This window comes from Lutjanus erythropterus, chromosome 6 (genome assembly GCF_056507025.1).
Source record: "Lutjanus erythropterus isolate fLutEry1 chromosome 6, fLutEry1.hap2, whole genome shotgun sequence".
NCBI lineage: Eukaryota > Metazoa > Chordata > Actinopteri > Lutjaniformes > Lutjanidae > Lutjanus > Lutjanus erythropterus.
Window position 1 is genome coordinate 27,256,508 of NC_139322.1, and position 21,627 is coordinate 27,278,134.

Here is a 21,627-nt window from a genome sequence, read left to right on the forward strand (position 1 = left end):
CATGTAATCTAATATGACTCACCAATTGTTATTTTTAATGGTTATTTAATTACTATATTTTCTTGTGTGTTTCAAGTCTTGCCATTTAGAGATTTGTAAGAATTAGCCAAAGCCTTGTACAGATTTTTATTAGTGAATAACCTACAGTTAAATGGGAATGTCATACATGTTGATCACAGGAATCATATTAATTATCATAAACCTTGATAGAGAATATGAGCATCAGAACAAAAGTCATCAGCTGGTTTCTATTTCCAGGTTAAACTGAGTGGAGCTGCACGAAGGAACACTTTTCTCTGCTGGGAAGATGCCAATGGAATTTAGACAGGTAAATGAGTTGCTTGTTGTTGACATTTAACAGGGATAAATTACATATATTTATTCTGAATTTCTCCGTTAATGTTTGTATCTCGCTCTTCAAAAACTTGTGAAGATCAGTGACACCTGAAGTGAGTCCTTTTAGTGGAAAATGGCAGGAGTTCAATGGTACATTTTTAGTGTGTCTTAAAATTGTTTTCTTTTACCACAAGATGGTGACAAATCACTGATTTGGGGCCCTTTTACACAGTGAAAGTGGCGCTTTACCTTTGCAGTATCCAGTAAGAAATACTTCATAAATTTGATCTATGTGTTAGACTAAGCAGAAATTGGACCACAATGGCACACAGCACAATGATAAATCATTTATACAGTATATTGTAAATACCTATGTTTAAGTTAACCCCTTCTTAAAATGCATTAATTTAACCGACAGCAGTTATTTTGTTGAAGAAATCCCTCTCAGGCCTAGATTCTAAAGCTAAAACACATCAGATATGCAGCAGGTGGATAGTGGAAAATATTTATTTTCTAACCAAATAGGCTGTCTTAAGCTGCAGACTTTTGTGTTATATTACATGAAAATGATTGTCACTTTTTTATGTTAGAACTTGAATTCCGTCTTTCTAGATCAGAATCGGTCAATCAGCTGTGACATAATGTGTAACAACAAAGTTTATTCATGCTAGATTTAAAAGCTCTTAAATTTATTACTGCTCTGGGTTGTATTCGTGACTTAGTGTAACACAATTCTTTCTATTTCTATAGATTTCAATTCTATCTATATTGTTGAATAGCCATGTAGGGTCACCTAAACAGCTCCTTTTTCACCACATTTATTTCTGACTTACAGCCCATCAGATGCAGTGTGGGGGTGTGTGTGATGCTGTTAGTCTGTACATAAAAATGTATTTGTCAGAAAGTAGCTTTATTTTACCGCAACAACCTGAATTTTTGTTGAACAGATTTCCTTTGACGTGAAACAGCCTGTGACACAGTACTGGCTGGCTGAGCCTCAGACACCAGCAGGTGTGAGGTTTCCCATCCATGCACTGAACCCAACAAGCAGTAATGTTGAACAAATGTAACCTTTCAGCCTCTCCTGTGCTGCGATGAGATGCTTTTGGCACTCTGTAGAATTCCTGGATGGATCTCTCTTGACTCGGCTTTGACCCTCGTCCATCTGTTACCATGTCCAGGGTTAGAAGGCAACTGAATGTTACACATATTGTTGGCCTCAGGGTGTGGGCAAAATGTTTTGGGTATGCGGTGGATGCTGTGATGAACTGTGAGGGTAGACATTTGGCCTGTGCATGGACCTTTCAAGTTCAAGCATAGTTGAACCAACTGTATATACAGTGTACCTGATGAAGCCATTTCGTCTTGCATAGGCTGTAGTCCTTACAGCCATGGTTTCAAAATGGCTTTTATATTTGAATTTCACCCCCAAATCAAAATACATATTTCTCATATTTCTACTCCTTGCTGTAATGCTGTTTGTCCATACATAGCGTTAGTGTGAGCTGCAGAGTTTTAGAGATATATTTTGTAGAGATGTCTGACATGTCTCGAATAATAAAGCTAAATGGTTTTCAGCTTGTGGTGCTCAAACCACTAAAAACCTATATTTGAAACAATTACTTGCAATGATCTCTTTCCAGACATCATAACCTGGTTAATGAAATAATCCACAGACCTTGTTGTGAGCAGTTTCATGTAGGAACTATTTTCTCTCTACCAAACTAACATCATCTTGCTGAAGCATCCTCAGTGTTCTTAATGTTTTCAGTCTGCGCATTCACAAGCACAGGCCTCTTCATGAGTGGATACACGCTTCCTTCTGTGCAGTGATATGGTTGTCAGGTTTCGTTCTGGAGAAAGACAATGAAACTGCTCATAATAAGATCTGTATGAACTTGAGTTAATACAGACCTTGAGATTTCTGGAAAGAAACATTGCTGCTGGGTTTTTCAAATGTATTTATTTGCGCTTTGAGCACCGCAGGCCGAGTGCCACCCAGTTTCATTATATTCAAGAAAAGGCAGATGTTTCTCTGACTGATATCTCCAAAGCTTGGCAGCTGACAACAAAACAGTTTAAATGGATACATAGCACTACAGGGAAGAGGAATATGTATTTCAAACTTCATTTTGATCTGTCCCTTTAATAGCAGTTTCTAAATAAAGTGACAGCTGACATCTCACTTTAGCCATATAAAAAGAAGTAGAAACGCAGTTTCATTTATTAAGTGCTACTCTGTGCCACCCCAGTATTAGTCAGGACTTGTTGGCCAGGGAGGGTTTGCTGCTGGGAAATGGAGATTAAACATAGCACAGGGTAGAAGCTGTTAAGTGGCCCCGCTGCACCAGGTCTGTCAATGCATATGACCAGTGTTTAGCACCACTTCGGCTCTGAAGAACATGATTTAAGTGTGCCAAGTGACAACCGTAGTGACTTCATGCCAGACATCCTCCAAGTCGCCCATAGCCTTTCACTTTGCACTCCTGGGTGTGCTAATCACCTTCTTCAAATAGGGCCATGAGATCACAATCACATTTTCTTGTTGTAAAAGACCACTGTGAATGAAAAGAGCTGCAGGTGTGATGTCGCGTTACTGACATTAAATGTGCTCACTTGTCACCCCCTTGACTTGCACACTTTTCCAAACACGGGATTATTGGCTGATGAGATCCTGTTGTTACATTTCAGTAATTTATGGTTCAATTTTGAAGTTTTATTTGCTTTCATATGCACATGTGCAATTCCACTTTTTCTGAGTTTTCGTTTCATTGTTATTTTTATTAAATGCACTACTCAGTATGTCTGATCTTTATTAGTTTCCGCACTACGCACATGGCATGGTGGCACGTCTGTTTTTGCTTTTATTCAATGATCCATCTGTCACAGGCCTGGGATTTGGTACATGTGCTGTTTTAGCATGCACTGGTGCTGCAGTGGATAACAGAACGGACATGCAGGCAGACAAATTTAATATCAGCACAGTGGAAATGGACAGTATTGAAAATATTAGTTTTGACTTTTAGTTGAGCTATTTAAGAAGGGCTACAGTGGGGCAGTGCACTATTAAAAGTGTTACCGTCTAGAGGAAAAATAGTACCTTTATCGACATGGGCTCAATGGCCTTGCTGATGTCATCATCACCCTGTGTGCGTGTGTGTGTACAATGAAGCAGACTCTTCCCGTGTGGGCATCAGGGGACAAAGTAGTCTTTATGCAGTGTGCCGAGCTCCAAGGCAGAAACATTGTTGAGCAGTAAAACATTCTGTAACTAAAACCACATGTTCCAGAGTGGAGGACAGACAAACACAGGCAGCCTCTGCAGCTCCACATCAGGAGTTGGTGCCCTATCATCAGGGGCTCAGGGGCTCCTTTTTGACTCCAATGCAACACTCTCGTTCAACATGGTGCATTTTATATGTATCAGGAAACTCAAATCAAGAACAGATTGCCCCTGACAAAAATGCTGTGCAATGATGCATAAGGGTGCTTTAGGGGAGAAAAAAGTAACACATTTGTTATGACACATTTAGATACAACTGAACATGTCATTTGCTGCTCAATAATTAAAAAAAATCTTAACAGATGTTTAAGAAGTGTACACCTTACTTACCTTTGATAGCAGTGTTATATTGCACTTACAGATATTAGAATGTATCTACTTGCGAGTGGTCTGTGGCTCACAGGCACATGCAGATGCCCATCAGCCATGGAATAATGGCATCAAAGACACCCTTACTGATCCACACACCTATGAGACAAAATATTAGCAAAAAATTATCAGTTTGTGGGCAAAGACACTTGACTTTACAATGAAGAGGTCAAAGGCAGCAGAATTACTTAATTTACAGCGTGCCATATCAGCTCTCCTTAAGTGAATTTGATATTTCCACCACTTTAAGCCAGGATGGCTAATTCTGAATCAATTTATATTTATATAGCTCTTTTCATGCATGATATACGGTCTTGTATAGCCATTGAAATTGTGGCCTATATTTGTGATACTGGGTTTTGTAAATCAGAGATGCACAACCACTTTTTTTTTGGTTTGATCCAATTCCAATGCCTGAAATTGGATATCTGCCAATACTGCTACATGACAACTTCCACCTCTTAAAAGCTTTTTTGTTTCAAGACTAAAATATCCCCAAACTAAGGACATTTTGAGCTAACCAGCTGTTACAAGCTCGCTCAGTAACAGACTGTTTTATCATGGCAGGTTCATGGTCTATACAGCTAACTCTGCTACCTGACATACAGCAGGTGAGCAAATTCGGGTACATGGAAAGGGAAAAACTGTCCAAATTTACTATGAGTGATTGTCGCAGCAGCACCACATGTGATTCCCCCCTCTGCAGATGAGTAAGTTAAGTGTCTAAATTATTATTCATAACTAATGTAATTTTCTTAAGTCAGCCTTGTTTCTGTATAGTTGGGCACAGTTTACTTAATTGTAACTACCAACAAATTCCTGTTTTCCATCAAAACCATGATGATATTCTGATGATATTCCTATTAAAAGGGTCCTGTGGATCATATAAGATGTGCCGCTCCTCAACCTCACAAATGAGTTTTCATTGAAGCTGGCTGGAGTGTAAATAAAAACATCGATGTTGTCAGCGTCGAATTTGACCAAAGAAAATATGTTTGAGGTGAAGCATGTGTACGAAACTTAGCAAAAATAGAACCAAGGCAGCTGTTTTTTTCAGACATGTGATGCCCTTATCCTGCCCACAGACAGAGCAGATTAAGATATTTTCATTTGGAGAAACTTAAACAGTCATATGTTCTATGATCCTATGTTACGATGACTTGTTTGCATCACGTCCAGTTAGGAAATTGAATAAATTCTGGGAGACAAAAAAATATGGGAACTACTGCATCTGTGTGGAACAGTTAAATTACTAATTAATTGAGTTATTAATTTGTGCTTCAAAAGTTGGCTGTGGGCTTAAGAATGTTTATTATTGCATTAATAAATAATAATTGATGAAAACTTCAGACTGGATTGGTACCCGATACTGAAATTGAATCGGATTGGTCCCATCTCTAATGTAAAGCCCAAGTGGCTGCAACAAGATCAAGTGAACAGGTATCGACTTTATTAGATTACATCATTTCTGAACATTTTTCTGTCACCAACAGTTAAGTTGCTGACAGTAGTTTTAAGCAAAAGAGGAAAAAAGCACAACATAAATAAGGCAATTTCATCAAAAAATCCTTACAAAACATTTTTCCATCGCCTCTTAAGGTGGATAACTGTTAACATTGCTACTGTGTTTGCTCAGTGGTGGCTAAATTATTGGAAAACTTTTTAGTTGTGGTGTTTCCCTTCATAAAACTGATGCGCAAGCTGGAGCTGCTGATTCACTCCTGTTGTTTGGTGTGGTCTGTTCTTCTCTCAGTCCAGTAAAGTTTTACAGTTCCCCCTTAACAAATGTGCACTGTGATAATTAGCGAGTTGGTAGAAGATCACTCTCAATTGATTCCTCACCCTGCTCTGGTTGTTAGGTGCTCTGTCTTGAGATGCTTAAAAGTAGTGCTGCCTCCCAAAGAGGTCAGCCCTAATTAAAGGGACAGTGTGCCACATTAGCCATGCATGGAGTCAAGCCGGTAACAGAATTTAGATCAGTAAGCCCTCAAGGTTAAGGCTGAACCCTTGACCCAGACCCAGTGCCCCCATTTCCCTCTTCCTTAATGCTTGCTCATACTTTTGTTACCGAGGTTACTAGTGCCTGCCCACTTGCCTAAACAAGGACTAAACAATGTCACATTTGGTTGCTCTCTGTCTCTGTTGGTGTTTATCTCTCACACATAGAATACTTTTTCTTAGTTCAGATCAGGAAACTGCATGGCAGTAGAGGTTACTGCATGAAGTAGATGAAGGCCATAAGGTTATATAACTACAAATAAGAAGTGCAACTAATGATTTTTAATTATTATTTCAGCTTGTCTATTAGGTTCTTGATTAATCAATTAGTTTTTTGGTCTACAAAATGGCAGGAAATGATGAAAAATGCTCCAGTGCTCAAGGACACATACTCAAATGTCTTCTTTTGGTCATAATCCAAAGATTTTCTGTTCACTATCATAGAGGAGTAAAGAAACCAGAAAATGTTCACTTTTAAGATAATTTTGACTTTCTTTTTCCCCCTTAGTTGATGATAAATTTAATCGATAGATAGTTGCAGGTCTACTGTAAATTAAAGACAGATGTTACTTAACACAGCTGTATTTGTATTTTAATGGTTAATAACCCACCAGCAATTATGAATTCGGTCTCTGTCTTTCTGACAAGCTCTTTAACAGACTACAAATTACACACATATGGGTCACAATACATTCAAAGTCAAAACAGCTTTGAACTCTTGCAGTTAGGGGCCCAGTGCAATTAATTTGTGATTGTTAATATGTGTCTTTAACTGTTTCAGCTAAGACCTGTAATGGTTTCATTTGAAGTGCTGGAGCAGTGTGTCAGGGGCCATGTTTGTGTTATTGCAGATCCTCTGAGAGCCCATTGTTTGGAGACCTCACAGGTTCCTCCTAATCTAATTGGCCACGGATGTCCTGGCTCAGGACCTTTCTCTATGCTGTCGGGATTGACAGAGCTGTTCAGGGCTCGAAAAGTCACTTGTCCAAATACAGCCTTGTTTAATTACAGGAGGGGGATACATGCGTATCACTGCACACAACCCCCCCAAGCCCAATAAATGCCCAGTCTAACTCTTTTCAGACTAGATATTCAACTCCACCTCCAAAAGAATCTCTATCCAAATAGGAACTGGATTTCAGTCTCGTCTCCTCCTTATCCCAAAGCCCTTAAGCACCCTCCACTTATCCTCTGTTCACCTTCACTCTGCCAGTGACATACCTCCCAGTGTTTCTCTATCCAGTGTAAACACAAGGAGATCCTCCTATGCTATTACTTACACCACGCTTCCCTGATCCACACCCCCACCGCCTCCCCCACACCCTCCCATCCCCAGCCAATCCCTGACCACCTCAGCCTCCACCTCTATATTCCGAATTGCCAATCCCAATCTAATTTATGGAATATTTTTGAGGTAACCGTATACGGCGGCAGGGGAGATAACATCTCCAGGCCCCTGTGAAGGACAGGAACTCGGCAGTGTGTGCTTAATAACATAAACTGCTGAAAAAGAGCCCGGGCCGGTGCATTGGCAGAGGAGCAGGCCGGTGAGAGGGGACCCAGTGTTCTGGGGTGGGGTGGGGGTAATTGAGACCATGTGAGCCTCCCCCAGTGGAGGGATTAGAGAAGAAACGGAACTCTCTCAGCCCCGAGATCGCTTTCAATTAGATGCGCCCAGAGCAAGGGTACAGGGGAGACAGGGAGGGTGAGAGACCAGCGTGGCCCAAAATGTCTGGGCGAAGGAGGGGAGGAAAGGTGAAAGAGAAGTTAGGGTTGTGTTCCCACCTCCTCCTCTTCCTGTATGTCAGTGCCAAAGTCTGGGCTGTCAAGGGCATATCTATGTGTCGCAGTACAGCAGATCCATGTCATAAGGGCCAGCACATAATGACAGCATCACAACCTGCTTATTTTTCACATTTTTGTCTGTCTTAACTTGCGTTCATAAAGGGAAAGTAGACTTAACGTGCTTCCTCCTTCCAGTGACATTCTGCTCCTCAAATGCACATTCCGTCCTGACAAACGCTGCCTGTCTTCGACTGTCACCACTGAGCACGGCTCCACTCGATTCATTGTAGGTTAAGTGCCTTGCTCAAGGGCACAGCCACTTCTCTTATTTTGCCATAGGTGTCAGAAAAGTAAAACATGAATTTATAACAATGCATGTGCACTACGGCATGTTAGATGGTTCTCGCCACCCCGTTGGTCCATTAATTCATGATAATGGACATCTTGTCTGTCTAGCACTTCCACTTAGATAAATAGACCATTAATTTAAATTTCCACACATTTTACAGTCAAAATCTTAATTTTTTCACAAGCCATAACTTAATGGCCTGACAACACCTTAGGGCCTAATACAGGGATTAGAGCTGCACAATTAATTGAAATAATATCAAAATCTTAATATGGCAGTATCCCAAAATTGCAGATCCTGCAATATTTTGACAGAAGAAAACTGTGTGACAAATCAGCATTATAATGAAGTGCTGTAGTGCTGCAGAGATGCCCTGGCATACAATTCATGTTCTCCAGACGTAAGAAATTATGTTTGTTTTGGTACAGACACCAACAAATGTCATGTCATCATGTTTTAATTAATAGTTATTTTCAGTGAAAATGAAAATTGTGATGTGAAATGGTTATTCCCATGAGTTGTAATAATATAAAGTCACCACCTGTGGTGTTCAGAGGATGAGGCTCTGAAGGTTGTCTTCAGGGTTGCAAATTGAAAGCTCTTTCATTAATCAATAATTGGTAAAATTAATAAGCAATTAATTATAATTACAAAATCTTTGTATATGCCAAACAATCTCAAATTCTTAACCCCCCCCAATCAAAGCTTTATTTCCACAGCAACATATGCCATATTTTCTGACAGCATTACATATCTTATGAAACATATAAAGGCCCACATATAAAATAAGTATAAGTGAATATTAGGTAACATGCAGAGCACACTCAAATGTCCACTGTATTTCAGATCTTCATGTGATAGTATATTGATTAAATGTTACACGATTGATCAAATTCTTATGGACCAATTAATTGATCATAGATTAATCATATCATCCCTTTTTGTGTTTATCTCGTCTTTTCATCTTCTATCTGATTCTTCCTGTGTAAACTGCTATTTCTTCCTTTTCTATTTCTTTCCTCAGTTCCACTACAGTCATCAGAGTTGTTACATTCTCCAAATAGGTTAAAAGAAGTGTTTAAGTTACTCGTGTTTTGTGATTAGATGTTAGTTTTTTAACACGGCTTATTAAATTGTAAATGGAGGCTTTGACTGCATCCCTGTTGCTACATGTATGGTCACTCATTTTAGATACAGGCTGTAGTTTTCACTGGAACTACTTAGTATGTGTCTATTATCAGGAATTAATGTACACTTTGTTTTTTTTTGTAAAACTGAAATGGCTATTAATAAAATACAGTGTGATTGAGATTAGTTAGGTGAGACCAGTGCAAAGTGAAAGGAACTGGCAGACTAAATTCTAACAGCTTTTAATGTCCCTCGTTTATCCATAGGAGTTACGGATATGGTGGCTGGTGTCATCAGCCATAATCAGAGATGTCACGTTCACACTGGACCAGGTTTTACATGCTAGTGAATGTGACTGGATACCTTGAACAGCACAGATGTAACTCATCTTGGGAACTGGAAACTTTCAGTCATGACACTTGTGGATGTGACAACCATTGGGCATGCTGCCCACTGCACACACAGTAGGTTTAACCCCAGTGTGTTCTGCACCCATAATGTGTCTGCCTGATGACCTGGAGCTGGCCCTCTTAACATCATACAGTAGCTGTCACACATCAGTATTGACCGGTTGTCAGCTGTACACATATTACATGCCATGTCTGTCTGTGGCTTGCCCAGTTCCCCTGCCGACCCTCTTACAAACAGAACACCGGCCATTTTCTCTATTTAGGAGTTTCACAATGCATTACCAAACCAAGAGGGTCAAATTAAAAATGTCTTACATGGAAAATGTGAAAGAAATTAGTCATGATAACTGTCTGAAACTTGAAATAATTTAAGGCAGTTGGAACGATTCAGCAGTCTGCAGCACAAGATAATCCAAGTCGAGAACAGGAAAGCTAAAAATGTGCCATGTGCTGTTATGCGTGGCTCCTCATTGTACAAATTAAGTTATGTCTCAATGAATGGTGAGTGACCTGTAGAAATACACCAGGTGTGTTTCTGAGGCGTATTTTCTTTTTTTTCCTGAAATGTCTGATGAGGAAGATTGATTTTGATTTTTTTGAGGTTTTATTTAACTGGGTACCCCTGCTGAAATTTTCTTCGACGTGGCTGATAAAATGACATAGCTGATGTTGCAATGTGGTTGTTAACAAAAACATTGACATGCATAAGCAGAAATGCATTTGAAATCACATAATATGAGCACTCTAAATTTAGCTGATGAGACTGAAACCCCCACGGAGGTTGTAAATGGAGTCCTACAAGGCATCACTTCATTTCCCCATCTTGCCGATCCCAACTCAGAGTGCTGGCCTTTTGTATGAAATGCCACATCAGCCCCTCCTGTGTTTAGGTTTTTTTTGGCACAGCCATGCAAAAGCCCTGATTGTTTAGAATTTGCTGTTTATTTTCACAGTCTCTAAATGTTTTAGAGAAAACCCCTCACCGTAAAAGACTGACAGTCTGAAATCTCCATGTTATGCTTTCAGCATCATTTAACTCAAACTGAAGGGTTTATATGCATGCAGTTTCATTCCTGCAGTCTGCTCCTGCCTACTTTAAAAGCTGACTCCTATGGGCATTTGTGTATAATTTTCCAAAGGTCATAAACTCTCACTATCCCTGACGAAGTGTAGCTACACTAAGAGGCTTGGCTATTTAACTAGCAGTTTTAACTGGAGTCCCTGCTTTAAAGGATGCTAGTGACAGCTGGACTTTTTTTTTAGCTTTTAAATATAGAGCTGGCTGTTTTTGTCCGTAACAGGTACTTGGGTAATTTTTAAAACTTGAGTCAAAGGTTTTTCCCTTAATCTTGATCATAAAAATCTGTCAGAGAAGTCTAATTTGAATCATAAGTTTTCCAGCTACTGGTTACACATGTCAGTCTATTGGTTAATATACATATATGCCTGCATTCTGCTAATGGTTTTGCTAGCCAGCAATATAAGGTAAAAATTGAAGTTTGGTATGATAACATTTCCTCCTGCGGCCCTGAAAGTTAGTTTTGATTCTGTAATCCAGCACAGTAAACTGCATGTCTTCTTTTGTGTCGTCAGTTTTACTAGTGATGTGTGTTTGAATGCTTCTCCTTGTTGTTTCATTCAGTGCCTGTGAAAAAGTGGGAGGATTTAATTCATCAATCTAAATACCTTTCCATGCTTTAAAAAACAACAACCCCCCCATCCAGTTAATTTGTCCATCCATCCTCACAGCCTAAGCACACAAAGTGATTAAGAATTTGAATGTCTTGTTGTTCTGCAATTATTTAACTGCTAATATAGAAAATGAGAAAATCTCTTAAGACACAAATTGTCAAACCATCCAAACATATGTGGTCTGTTTTTATTGTTTAAACATTATGTGCAGAGTCATGTGTAGAGTTCTCTGAGCTAAAAAGACAGACTGGAGAGCTCTGAGTGTACTGGGTTAAAGGCCAGAGTCATTGTCAGACCCTGTGAGGTAATTATGTGTTTGTGTTTATAGCATGTTGACTTCTCACTCTGTCTCTCCTCTGCACTCCATCTTTCTGCCTGACTCCCCCCACCTCCTCCTCTCTTTCTCCCTCTCTGTTCTTTGCGCAAGTCGTCTCCCTCTGGGAAGAGGTGCCTGAGATGTTGGTTCGGCCATACATCTCTGTCAAAATCTCTATGAATAAATTAACCTTTTAAAGATTAGTCCACCCTAATACCTCAGGGTTTTTTAAACAGAAGAGTGGAGCCCCTTCAGCCCCCACCCGTTCTAAGCCAAGCCTCACCAACTTGCTGTTAATAGTGGAACGAGAACTTTTAAAGGCACAGGCGTAATTTTCTCACTGGCTATAAACAATTACGGGCTAGAAAAATTATTATTTTAATACTATTTTATTATTATTTTCTTGTTAATTTAAATGCTTTCATTGTAATGATATTAAGCTTGTGGTGCCCTATCAACCCAGAGGTCTAGGGTGCAGGGCGAATAAAGGTGATTTTCTCAGTTTCTAACAACTCCGATAAGACGTTTTCATTTTTAAAATAAGTTCACATAACCTGTAGTTTATGCTAGGCTTGGGTGATATAACTGAGGAGCCTATCATGATAATGAAGTTTCATATCAGTTAATATAGATAATTCTTTATCAGAGAGGGCATGGCTGATGACATGCCGTGAGCTCCAAAGGGTGGAAGCGGCCAAGATTCTGAATTAAGCAGAGGTGCAACAATTAATTCAATAATTTATTATTGAATTAATCAGCAACTATTTTGATCGGTCTGAGTATTTTTGTTTTAAGAGGAAAAAAAGTCAAAATTCTTTGATTATTGCTTCTTAAATATGAGAATTTTCTGGTTTCTTTCTAGTTTCTAAGGATGTCATCATCAACATTTTTCACCAATTGATTAATTAGGCTTGGGTGATATGCACCTATCATAGTGAAGTTTTTTATTGATCGATATCAATAATTATTGATCATGTAGGTTGTGACTGACGACATGTTATGTACTCAAAGGGGTAGAAGCGGTTAAGTACATATCAATATTTTTGACCATACACCTTGATATTGCAACAATATTGTAGGGATGACTATTTGTGCTTTCACAAAATATTAACCTGGTGAGATGTTTTGGTAAATAATCATCAGTAATGTGGATATAATGACTTAGGGGGTAAAGGGAAATACTAGAATTGTTGGAACAGTCTGTTAAGTTCACAAAAGTACATCACTTTACAGTATGCAGCCTTTAAAACAAGGAAAAGACAACACTTATGCCATATCATGATATAACCATATCCAAAATCTACAACAATAGCTTGTCTTATATCACAATACAATATAATATTGATATACTGCCCATACAGTCCAGTCCAGCACACCTGAGGGTAAGTAAGGCTTAGTTGTAGTAAGATTAATTCAAATGAAATGCTTTGCTTTATTAAAACACATTTATTAGCCGATATACGCTGATACGGATATAGACTAATATAGTGTGATAGGCCAATATCGACCAATAATTTATTTTCACCGATATTTATCGTGCATCTCTTTATTACCATACAATGCCGGTTAACTGTTACCTCTAAGACCTGCACCACTAGCTGGGGGGGCAACCCCTGCAGGCAGCGCCCCTCTTCTTCCTGTGTTAACAGCTGGATGTTGTAATTCAGCAAAGTAGAATGCAGAAAGTTGGAGTGATGTCTCAGCGCAGTTTAGCAGCATTTTGATCTAAAAGATAAATAAATGTAAATGATGTTGTATGTAGGTTCTGTCAGAAAGAAAGGGGAAAAACACACTTGACTGGAGAAATACGTAACCACATTCAGCAGAGGTGTGTGGCTGTTAACCTGCAAGGAGAACAGGCTGCTGGTGCTAACAACAGCCACACTGTGTGACAGCAAATGTTAACTGCCGCGGATACTGTGATCCTGCTCAGTCTGAAAAGATAACACATTTAGTGAATTATTGTCATGTTCTGAAGGACAGTGTGCACAATGCATGGTGCACAGTGCCACATGTTTGAGCTGTATTTAAAATATGATGTGATTATTGAGGAATTAATGGTTTAAAATGGCTCTTAAAACACAGTATTTTTTCAAAAACGTTTAACTATCACTTAAATTCTGCTCAATTTTGTCTGTTTTCTTTTGTTTGTTTTCTTAGTTTTAAAGCAGTCTACTGGTGTAAATTGAAATCTGTAATTGATGGGGAAATTAGTCACCAGGAACATCTCAATAAAAAAGTACAGACACTTAACGCTACCCTTAAACTGTGAACCTGAACCAGTAGGTCTCTGGCATGTGACACTGAACAGTATCAAAATGTACGGAGTTAGTATATCAATGGCATAATAGTGTACTATAATTTCCTGTCTTGCTGTCATTTAGGTATTAATTGTAATTACACCCTGCCAATGTCTGGCAACTTCATTGCTGATAAAAACTGAAACAGACAAAGAGTTTCTGCTGTGGCATGAATACTGTACCTTCATCCATAATGTTTGAGGCAAGCAGGTCGGGGGATTAAACTTTGACATTACTGTACTTACACATTCCATTTACACCACAGGAAGTCTATAGTAATTATTTGTAGAGCATTAGCAGTTCATTGGCAGAAAAGAATACTTGTATTTGTTATTGAAAACGAGAAGAAACAGATTTTATAGACAATTTAAGCCCTTCAGTTGCTCAAGTTTAAATATGTTTCCTACAATCTGTTTCAACACAGCTCTGGGAGGATGTCCAGTAATTCTTGTTGTTCCTTTACATAAAAATGTCTCCTTGAGACCTGTAGTGAGATTTCGCCAAATGCAGGGAGCAGTTGGATCAGGCTCTGCCTGGCTTTTTTCAATGACTTGGGTTATTTAGATGGAGAACAGCACCTGGAGTAGCTCCAAACACCCGTAGGCACTCAGACTGAATGTATGTGACTCTGGCTGCCTTTGCAACACGCATGTTGATTCCCCAATATTCTGTCTTTTTTAACAGATTTCCTCAATTTTTTCACTCCGTAACCACAACTGCTGAGAAGATATTTAGTGCTTCCACTGCAGAACAAGACGTTTTGTCATTGTTTTGGAAATGTGAAAAATTATGTCTTGCTGAAAAGCATATATTTTTTTAACAACCAAACATAACAGTGGTCTCTTGTTGGCAATTGGGCCAGACCTATCCACCTTGGTTTTTCAAACAAATCAGTATAATTATGAAGAACAGGTTTTAGGTTGAAATTCCTTGAAAAATAAACCATTCTTGACTGAAAGAATATGACATGTATTGGCTATGTCACTGGTTTTAGGTTTCACTCTCAGGGCAGGCAGAGGCGTCTCCTGGACTTCCTGAGCACTAACTTGTGCCAACTCATGTACTGGGGAATTGGAGGACCCCTCCTCTTTTATTTTGGGTGGGGACGGGGGGGTGGATCTGCAAGGGAGGGGTGAAGGACAAGAGTTTCTCCATTCCGCCAGTCCTCCTGGTCCTCAGTCTCCCCTGTTCGACCTCATCACTCAATCTTCGTTTAGCCTCTGACATGTTTTAGCTGAGCACTCCTGGCCTAATTTATGTCTGTAAAGACAAGCTTGGCAAAGGGGAGCTTCCAGTAAAAGGCCACTGCCTGGGCCACTGACCCACACTGCGGCAAAGTGGCTAATTTAATTTCTTTTAGATGGGAGAAGGAAGCAGTAATGTCTCTGTTACCACGAAAAAAGAAAAAAATCTGCCATCTTGGAAACTTTGGGGCTACGCAGATGTTCTCCTGGATGTGTGTTTTTTTTTTTTTTCCTCCGGCCCCATCCAGACAACTCATGATGAGAGTAAAGAGGGTCATGCTGACCTTTGCTGTGAATCTGCAACGGTGGACAACATGTGGCTCCCTAATACACGAAACACATCCTCTTATACCAGAAAGGCCAACACTGCACTACACCGGCCAATTATCTGCGCTGGCCTCCAGACAAGTCTAGAGTGCCCTTGAGATTTATGGCCCGAATTCCCACGTCTAATGGTAAAGTAGAAGTTATTAACTTTTCAAAGTGAGTCTGTCTCTCATACCCATGCACCCATATCCCCCTTCATTTTTGTGTCTGCACAAGCTTAGTTTAACTGCCTGATTAACAATGGCTACAGCTGCTCTACGGGGCAGGGGATTTGGGCAAAACGTAGTTTTATAAAGGCATTTTCGTTCAGCTGATGATGTTTTATGCTAGTGTGTCATTATTAGTCAATACTATAAGTCTTGAGTCTGTAGACTTGAGGACCAGAGATGGATTGTTGCCTTATATCTAATACACACTAGTGTAGAGACAGCCCTGTGAGACAGTTCCTGTTTTTATTCAGTAGGAGGCTCCAGAGATCACAGAATGCCCTTGTCTGTCACTGAGCTGGAGAGCTCAGCCCATCTTTTGGTCTGTTTCCCGGCCCCTCCACTGCCAGACCCACAACAGCAGCAATAGTCCACATATGGAAATGCTTGATTTGATATAGTGTCATTTTACTTTGCAGAAATGAGTATATGCATGTTCTCCTCCTCTCTGTAACCCGCCACCGCCACCACTGTAACCCATGGAGTGTGAAATGTGATCCAGGGTTACTACCAGTGCCATTAAAAAAGGAACACACCTCTTATTAAATGATTATCTCCTGACAAAAAGAAGTTTTGGGATTGAAGAAGATATTTTTGACTCTGAGAATCAGAGTCTATAGAGTATACCTGGTAAGAGGACAGTCTGTCATCTCATATAAAGCTTTTATAAGGGAGATATTTGTCAAACATATCATCCCCTGGATTTTTCCCTGGGCCCTTTTCTTGAGAAGTGTTAAATACTAGAAAATATTTCCTACATTCACCAAGATAGGCCAAAATATTTTCATAGGGAATTTCTTGCTTTCTTCTAACAATATTGTGTCACTTCCTTCATTTCACAGAATTTGAGGTTTAAATATTTAAATCTATAGTGATTATTTTTTCTAAATTAGATTTATTTAATAGCAAAAGCATGACATGAGTCACCATGGGACAAACAAAAAAACAAAAAAACAGAACACCAGAATCACACTAAAGCAAAACAAAATATAGTAAACAATTAAGTTAAATATAATTCAATATAGGAGGACAAAAAAGATACTGAATCCTAACTTTAAAATTATTTTAGTTCTTTCAGTTTCTTTCCAGCCATCAGCTTCAATAAACCCTCTTCATGTTTTGTGTTTTTAAGGTCTTCATTTATTTTTGCAACATGTCATTCCAAAATAAAGTGATATTTAATAAACGTAAACAAACATAAAGAACACAATAAAAAATATCAAAGATAACGTTTTCTTTTTTCTCTTAATAAATCCTCCGCATATAAATCATGCTGTATATTTAGTAGCAGAAGACATTGTCTGTGTTTTTCTCTGCATGTGCAGTTTTCTCTTTTTTGAAAATAATGTGTGATGCCATTAAGACCTTGGGCTCTGGCTCAGTTTCTTCATTTATACTGCAACCTTTCAAATTATCCTCAATATACTATGTATTCACGTCACCCAAGCAGTGCGGCTATAGTGCCCTCTTGCCCAGCCTTTATTTTTTAGAAACCTGAATTTTTGCCCTTCTCCATGTAGTATTTTTGGAGTAGAAATCCTACAAACTACGATGCTGTGACAGACTGAAAGGACTGATGTGCATTAGTGTTCTCAGCCTGTAAGCAGAAGGCTGCAAGTAAGATGTGTGTTTGGGAGGAATCCAGGGCCCATAGAGTACAGTACAGCACAGCCACCAGCCAAGTTTTCTGAGGACCAGAGGAGAAGGGAAGAAGTACAATGTTATGATGTAAGCCATCAAGCCTTCAAACTAACAGTGCCAGTTGTGATTTCCTGAGATTTCCCAGAATTTTTTGCTTCAAGCTGCTGGTAGTAAACGGCATTGCATCGTCAGGAAAATTTTGTTTTCCCCCTTTTTTGGGCTGTTAGCTGCTGTGAGTGGAAAAAAGGTCCCTGCTCCAAGTGGTCAAATAACTGCAGCTCTTTCAGCTTCTGTGTACAGCCCGCCTGCTGAGATGTAAGCAACGGGCCAGACAAAACCAAACAAAACAACAGTAAGCAGGCTTAACCGACTGGATTGTCTTTGCAAAGATAGAGAGAGCACAATTATATTTTTCTTCAAAAGAAGGTCAGTTCATTCAGTTTAGCAAGAGAGAGAATAATCTGAGAAATCCCTTTCCTCCTAATATATATGGTTAGTATTTATTGGACATTTATCTCATCGTAATGTAAGATGGTTCCCTAAGAGGCAGAGAAGTCTAAAATATTCTGGAGGTAAAACTGTGATGATCATTAGGGTGTATTGGCAAGAATCTGTTGGTATGATGTGTATCATTATAAACGGGTTACAATTCAATATTTTGTGATATAATGCGACATTGTAACCAAGGGAATATATTGTTTTTTTTAAAGAACACACCACCACATGCATACTTGCATCCCTTTTAATGCAATCAGAACAGTGATCCCACTGTATTTATATTAATCACAGCCCCTTAACATTCAATATTACAGCACTGCTTTTTGTGCAGTCTGAGCAAAGCTCACTTCTTTCTGTCCCGGTTTTTGTTGCTGCATTGTGTGGAGTAGAGGGGTCAAATGGCTGAAGAGAGATTACAACACTGCCATGACTCTTGGTATGTAAACCTTTAATTAAAAATTGATGCCATGTTTTTGAGAATCTATACAGTACCACTAAAGATAATATTGCTATACTCAAGTGTATTGATATTTTCTGATAATGAATGAATATGATAATGAATTTGTGATCATTTCATAATATCAGATGCTCTTTAGCCTATATAATCTATGTCTGTAATTCAGCTTGTTTTTCAGTGAAGCATTTTCTCCTGAAGAGTGTGCCAGGATTAATTTTGTGTGACCACAACAGAAAAGATTTTCTCTCCTGAGATGTCACAGAGAAAGCGAACAGAACACCTATCTGTTACCTTTTACCAAGAGAACCAGAGTTCCTCCTAACTGAACAAATGGACCTGTCTTGTGCGAGAGGAGGACAAAGGCATTCTCACTTTCAACACCCACGCCACTGCAGCCCCCAGCCCGACTGCTGCCTAAAGACCAGTAAAACTGTTCAAATGTTTCCTCCGCCCCAGAGTCTGGGCTAGTTCCCCTTAATCTCGCACTAGTTGAGACCTCAAGAGTCTGTCACCTTTCCTGTCACGCTCGGCTGCCTGCAGCCCATTGGCCGGCAGCAGATTTATTTCTCCCTGTCAGGGCCAATAGCGTGGCGATGTGGCTCAGCCCACTGTTTAGTTACAGTGACAAACATGCTGATTAGAGAGGCCCGGATGATGGATGGCTCCTCGCCGGAGAGCGGCCCGAGTTTTTAGCGGGTCATAATGGGCCTGACACTGCGCAGCCCCTCTTTCTTTCTGTCCTCTCCTGGCGGACAGACCCCTCCCCCACAGGTCACACTCAAAAGGTCAGGAGTTAACGGGCCAGCCTTTGCGTATTGCCGCCAAATCAAAATGACCCTGTTTGGAGTCATATTTGTAGACACTCCATCATCATCATGGCCACTGCGACACCTCTATTCCCTTCTTCCCCATGGCCTTTTCTCCTGTGACCAAGAGCTCCCAAACGGGTAAATAGGAGGGTACACAACCCCGTTGGCTTATTTAAACCACCAAGCCCTCTTACTCACTTTTGTGCCGCTCATGTGCACAATGCACACACAGACACACAAACACCCACTCCCTCCTTTAATGCAGGCTTTCTTATAGTGTTGTATTGAATTTATTTCCACCAATTGGATCGAGCATGTAGCTTGCAGAGTGTGTCGGGGAGAGTTTGGTATTGAGTCATGCTTGAGAGACTGTTCTATCTGGAAATATAGGTCTACCACTTAATCCACTCTGAGGTCTGCAGCACTCAGACCTCTGCTGGAAGCCTGTGCCACTAAAACCTCTGGGATGATTTCACCACCGAATATTTCAGCCGACCTTGACATTGAGGCCAAGTTTCTTTCACTCTCTGCTACCTGGCTCTAACTGTATATATATATATGTATACAATGGCAAAGTCTGAACCTGTGTCATTTTTACATTTGCCGTTAAACATAGCAGAGCCTTTGTTTCTGAGCTGCAGCTTCAGTAGGAGGTAATGCGAGCCAGCGAGTTGGTTTGTTGCTGCATAGCTTTGAATCTGATGGTCCAGATGTTTAACCTGACTAGTGATTTTAAATATGCGGCCAGTCAAATCCAAAGAGATGGTTTGGGCTTAGCACTGTGGAGTCCAGGTCCTAGGGGCCACTTTTTCCCCTGAACATCAGGATGTTGCGCCCAGAGGCATAATGCATGTGTGTGTGAGAAGCTGGGAAAGTGCAGAGCAAGACAGCACCTCATTTGTATTCTTTTTGAAACAGATGCTCAGCTGCATTAACGACTTCTAACTAAAACATTCATAAAGTGTTATTGGATTTTTAGCAGTGGGGTTAAGAAGTGTGACCTTGGAGGTCTGAAGGTTGCCAGCTCTTCTCTCTTTTTCCCTCCCTCCTGGCCTCCTCCCTTTCCTCTTTCTCTCTGTTTGGACGCTCCGGTGACATCACAGCAGCTCCGCTTCAAATTGGATGCAGAGAGTGAGAAGTTCAGCAGTAGCCCAGGGCAGTGAATATTTTTCCATTTATTTAGGGGGTGGGGGTTGGGTGGGGTGGGGGGTTGGTGGAGGAGAGGAACTGGGGGGAAGCAGGACATGCAGACAAAAAGGGGCAGAATACATTACAGGTTAAGTAATAAGTAATCAAAATAGTACCTTCTGTGTGTATGCATACTCCACTCAATCTCATGGTTAAGTGAGCCATAGCTGTGCTTGGGTAGAATCCCCTTCGGACACCTGGTGGTTCTGATGAATAAATCAACAAAGAGGTGGAGAGTGTGTGAGAGGGGCACACAAAGTAAAGGGGCATTGAAGGTTGGTACCTTGCTTGTTTTATCATTATGTAAAGCGTAGGCATGATATTTGCCATGCTGATCTAATAACTGTTGCAAAACCTGTCAAGACTATTCATATGATTGCCATATTAAAATATGACAAGTCTCCTCTCATCTTTCCTATTAACTTCTTAACAATCACAGTTAATTGAAATATTATTGAAATCACAATATGGCAATATCCAAATCACAGAAACTGCAGTTTTTTGAATGTGTCGCAAAACAACATGACAATGAAGTACTGCAGCGCTGCAGAGATGCCCTGGCTTATAAATCTTGTTTCCAGATGTAAGGAAATATGTTTGTTTTTGTTTGGTACAAACCCCAACAAATGTCCAGTTATCATGATTTTAATAGCTTTCTTTTCCAGTGAAACTTGTGACAATTTGCACCAATCATGAATCTTATTGCAATGTCTGTCAAAATAGTCACAATATTATGTTTTTAAACCATGGAACCGTGTAACCTTAAACAGTAGCACAAAATTTAAAATAAATGTGTGCACTCTGCACTCAAACATTATTAGTGAAACTGAAAATATGTAGCCTATTTGCAAATGCATACAGAAAAATAACTCAGAAAGTCATCTGTCTTGTCATGAACATTTTAACACAGAAATTAGACTTTGTGTCTTTTACTACAAAGGAAATCTTAATTTTTGTGTGCAACTAGAGTATCTGTACTCAGTATCTTAAAAATATTGACCAAAATAACCCAAATAGTATCAAAACTTTCCCAATGAAATGATACATGCATTCAATTCTTTTTATACCCAGAATTAGATTGGTCCACTATTGCAGCAGCTACAACCTAAAAATTTCCACGGAGTAGTGAAGATGAGCGTTGTTTATTATTTCAGGAATGCTTTCATTCACATGTTGGGTGTCAAATAAAGTAGAAAGAGGGTATAAATTACGAATGAGATGATGATTGATATCACAATATTCCACTACAACCTTCATTATGAGTGATATTTGATTTGGTAATTATTGTGAT

At 39.7% G+C, this 21,627-nt stretch overlaps 1 long non-coding RNA gene across 1 annotated transcript in view; it reads left to right on the forward strand.

The window, feature by feature from the left end:
* The window catches only part of LOC146325430 (uncharacterized), a 70,230-nt gene that overhangs the window by 2,119 nt on the left and 46,484 nt on the right, over positions 1 to 21,627 (forward strand). The window contains exon 2 of the long non-coding RNA XR_014770650.1: positions 259 to 328. This is a non-coding gene — a long non-coding RNA (uncharacterized LOC146325430). The remainder of the gene's footprint in view (positions 1 to 258; positions 329 to 21,627) is intronic.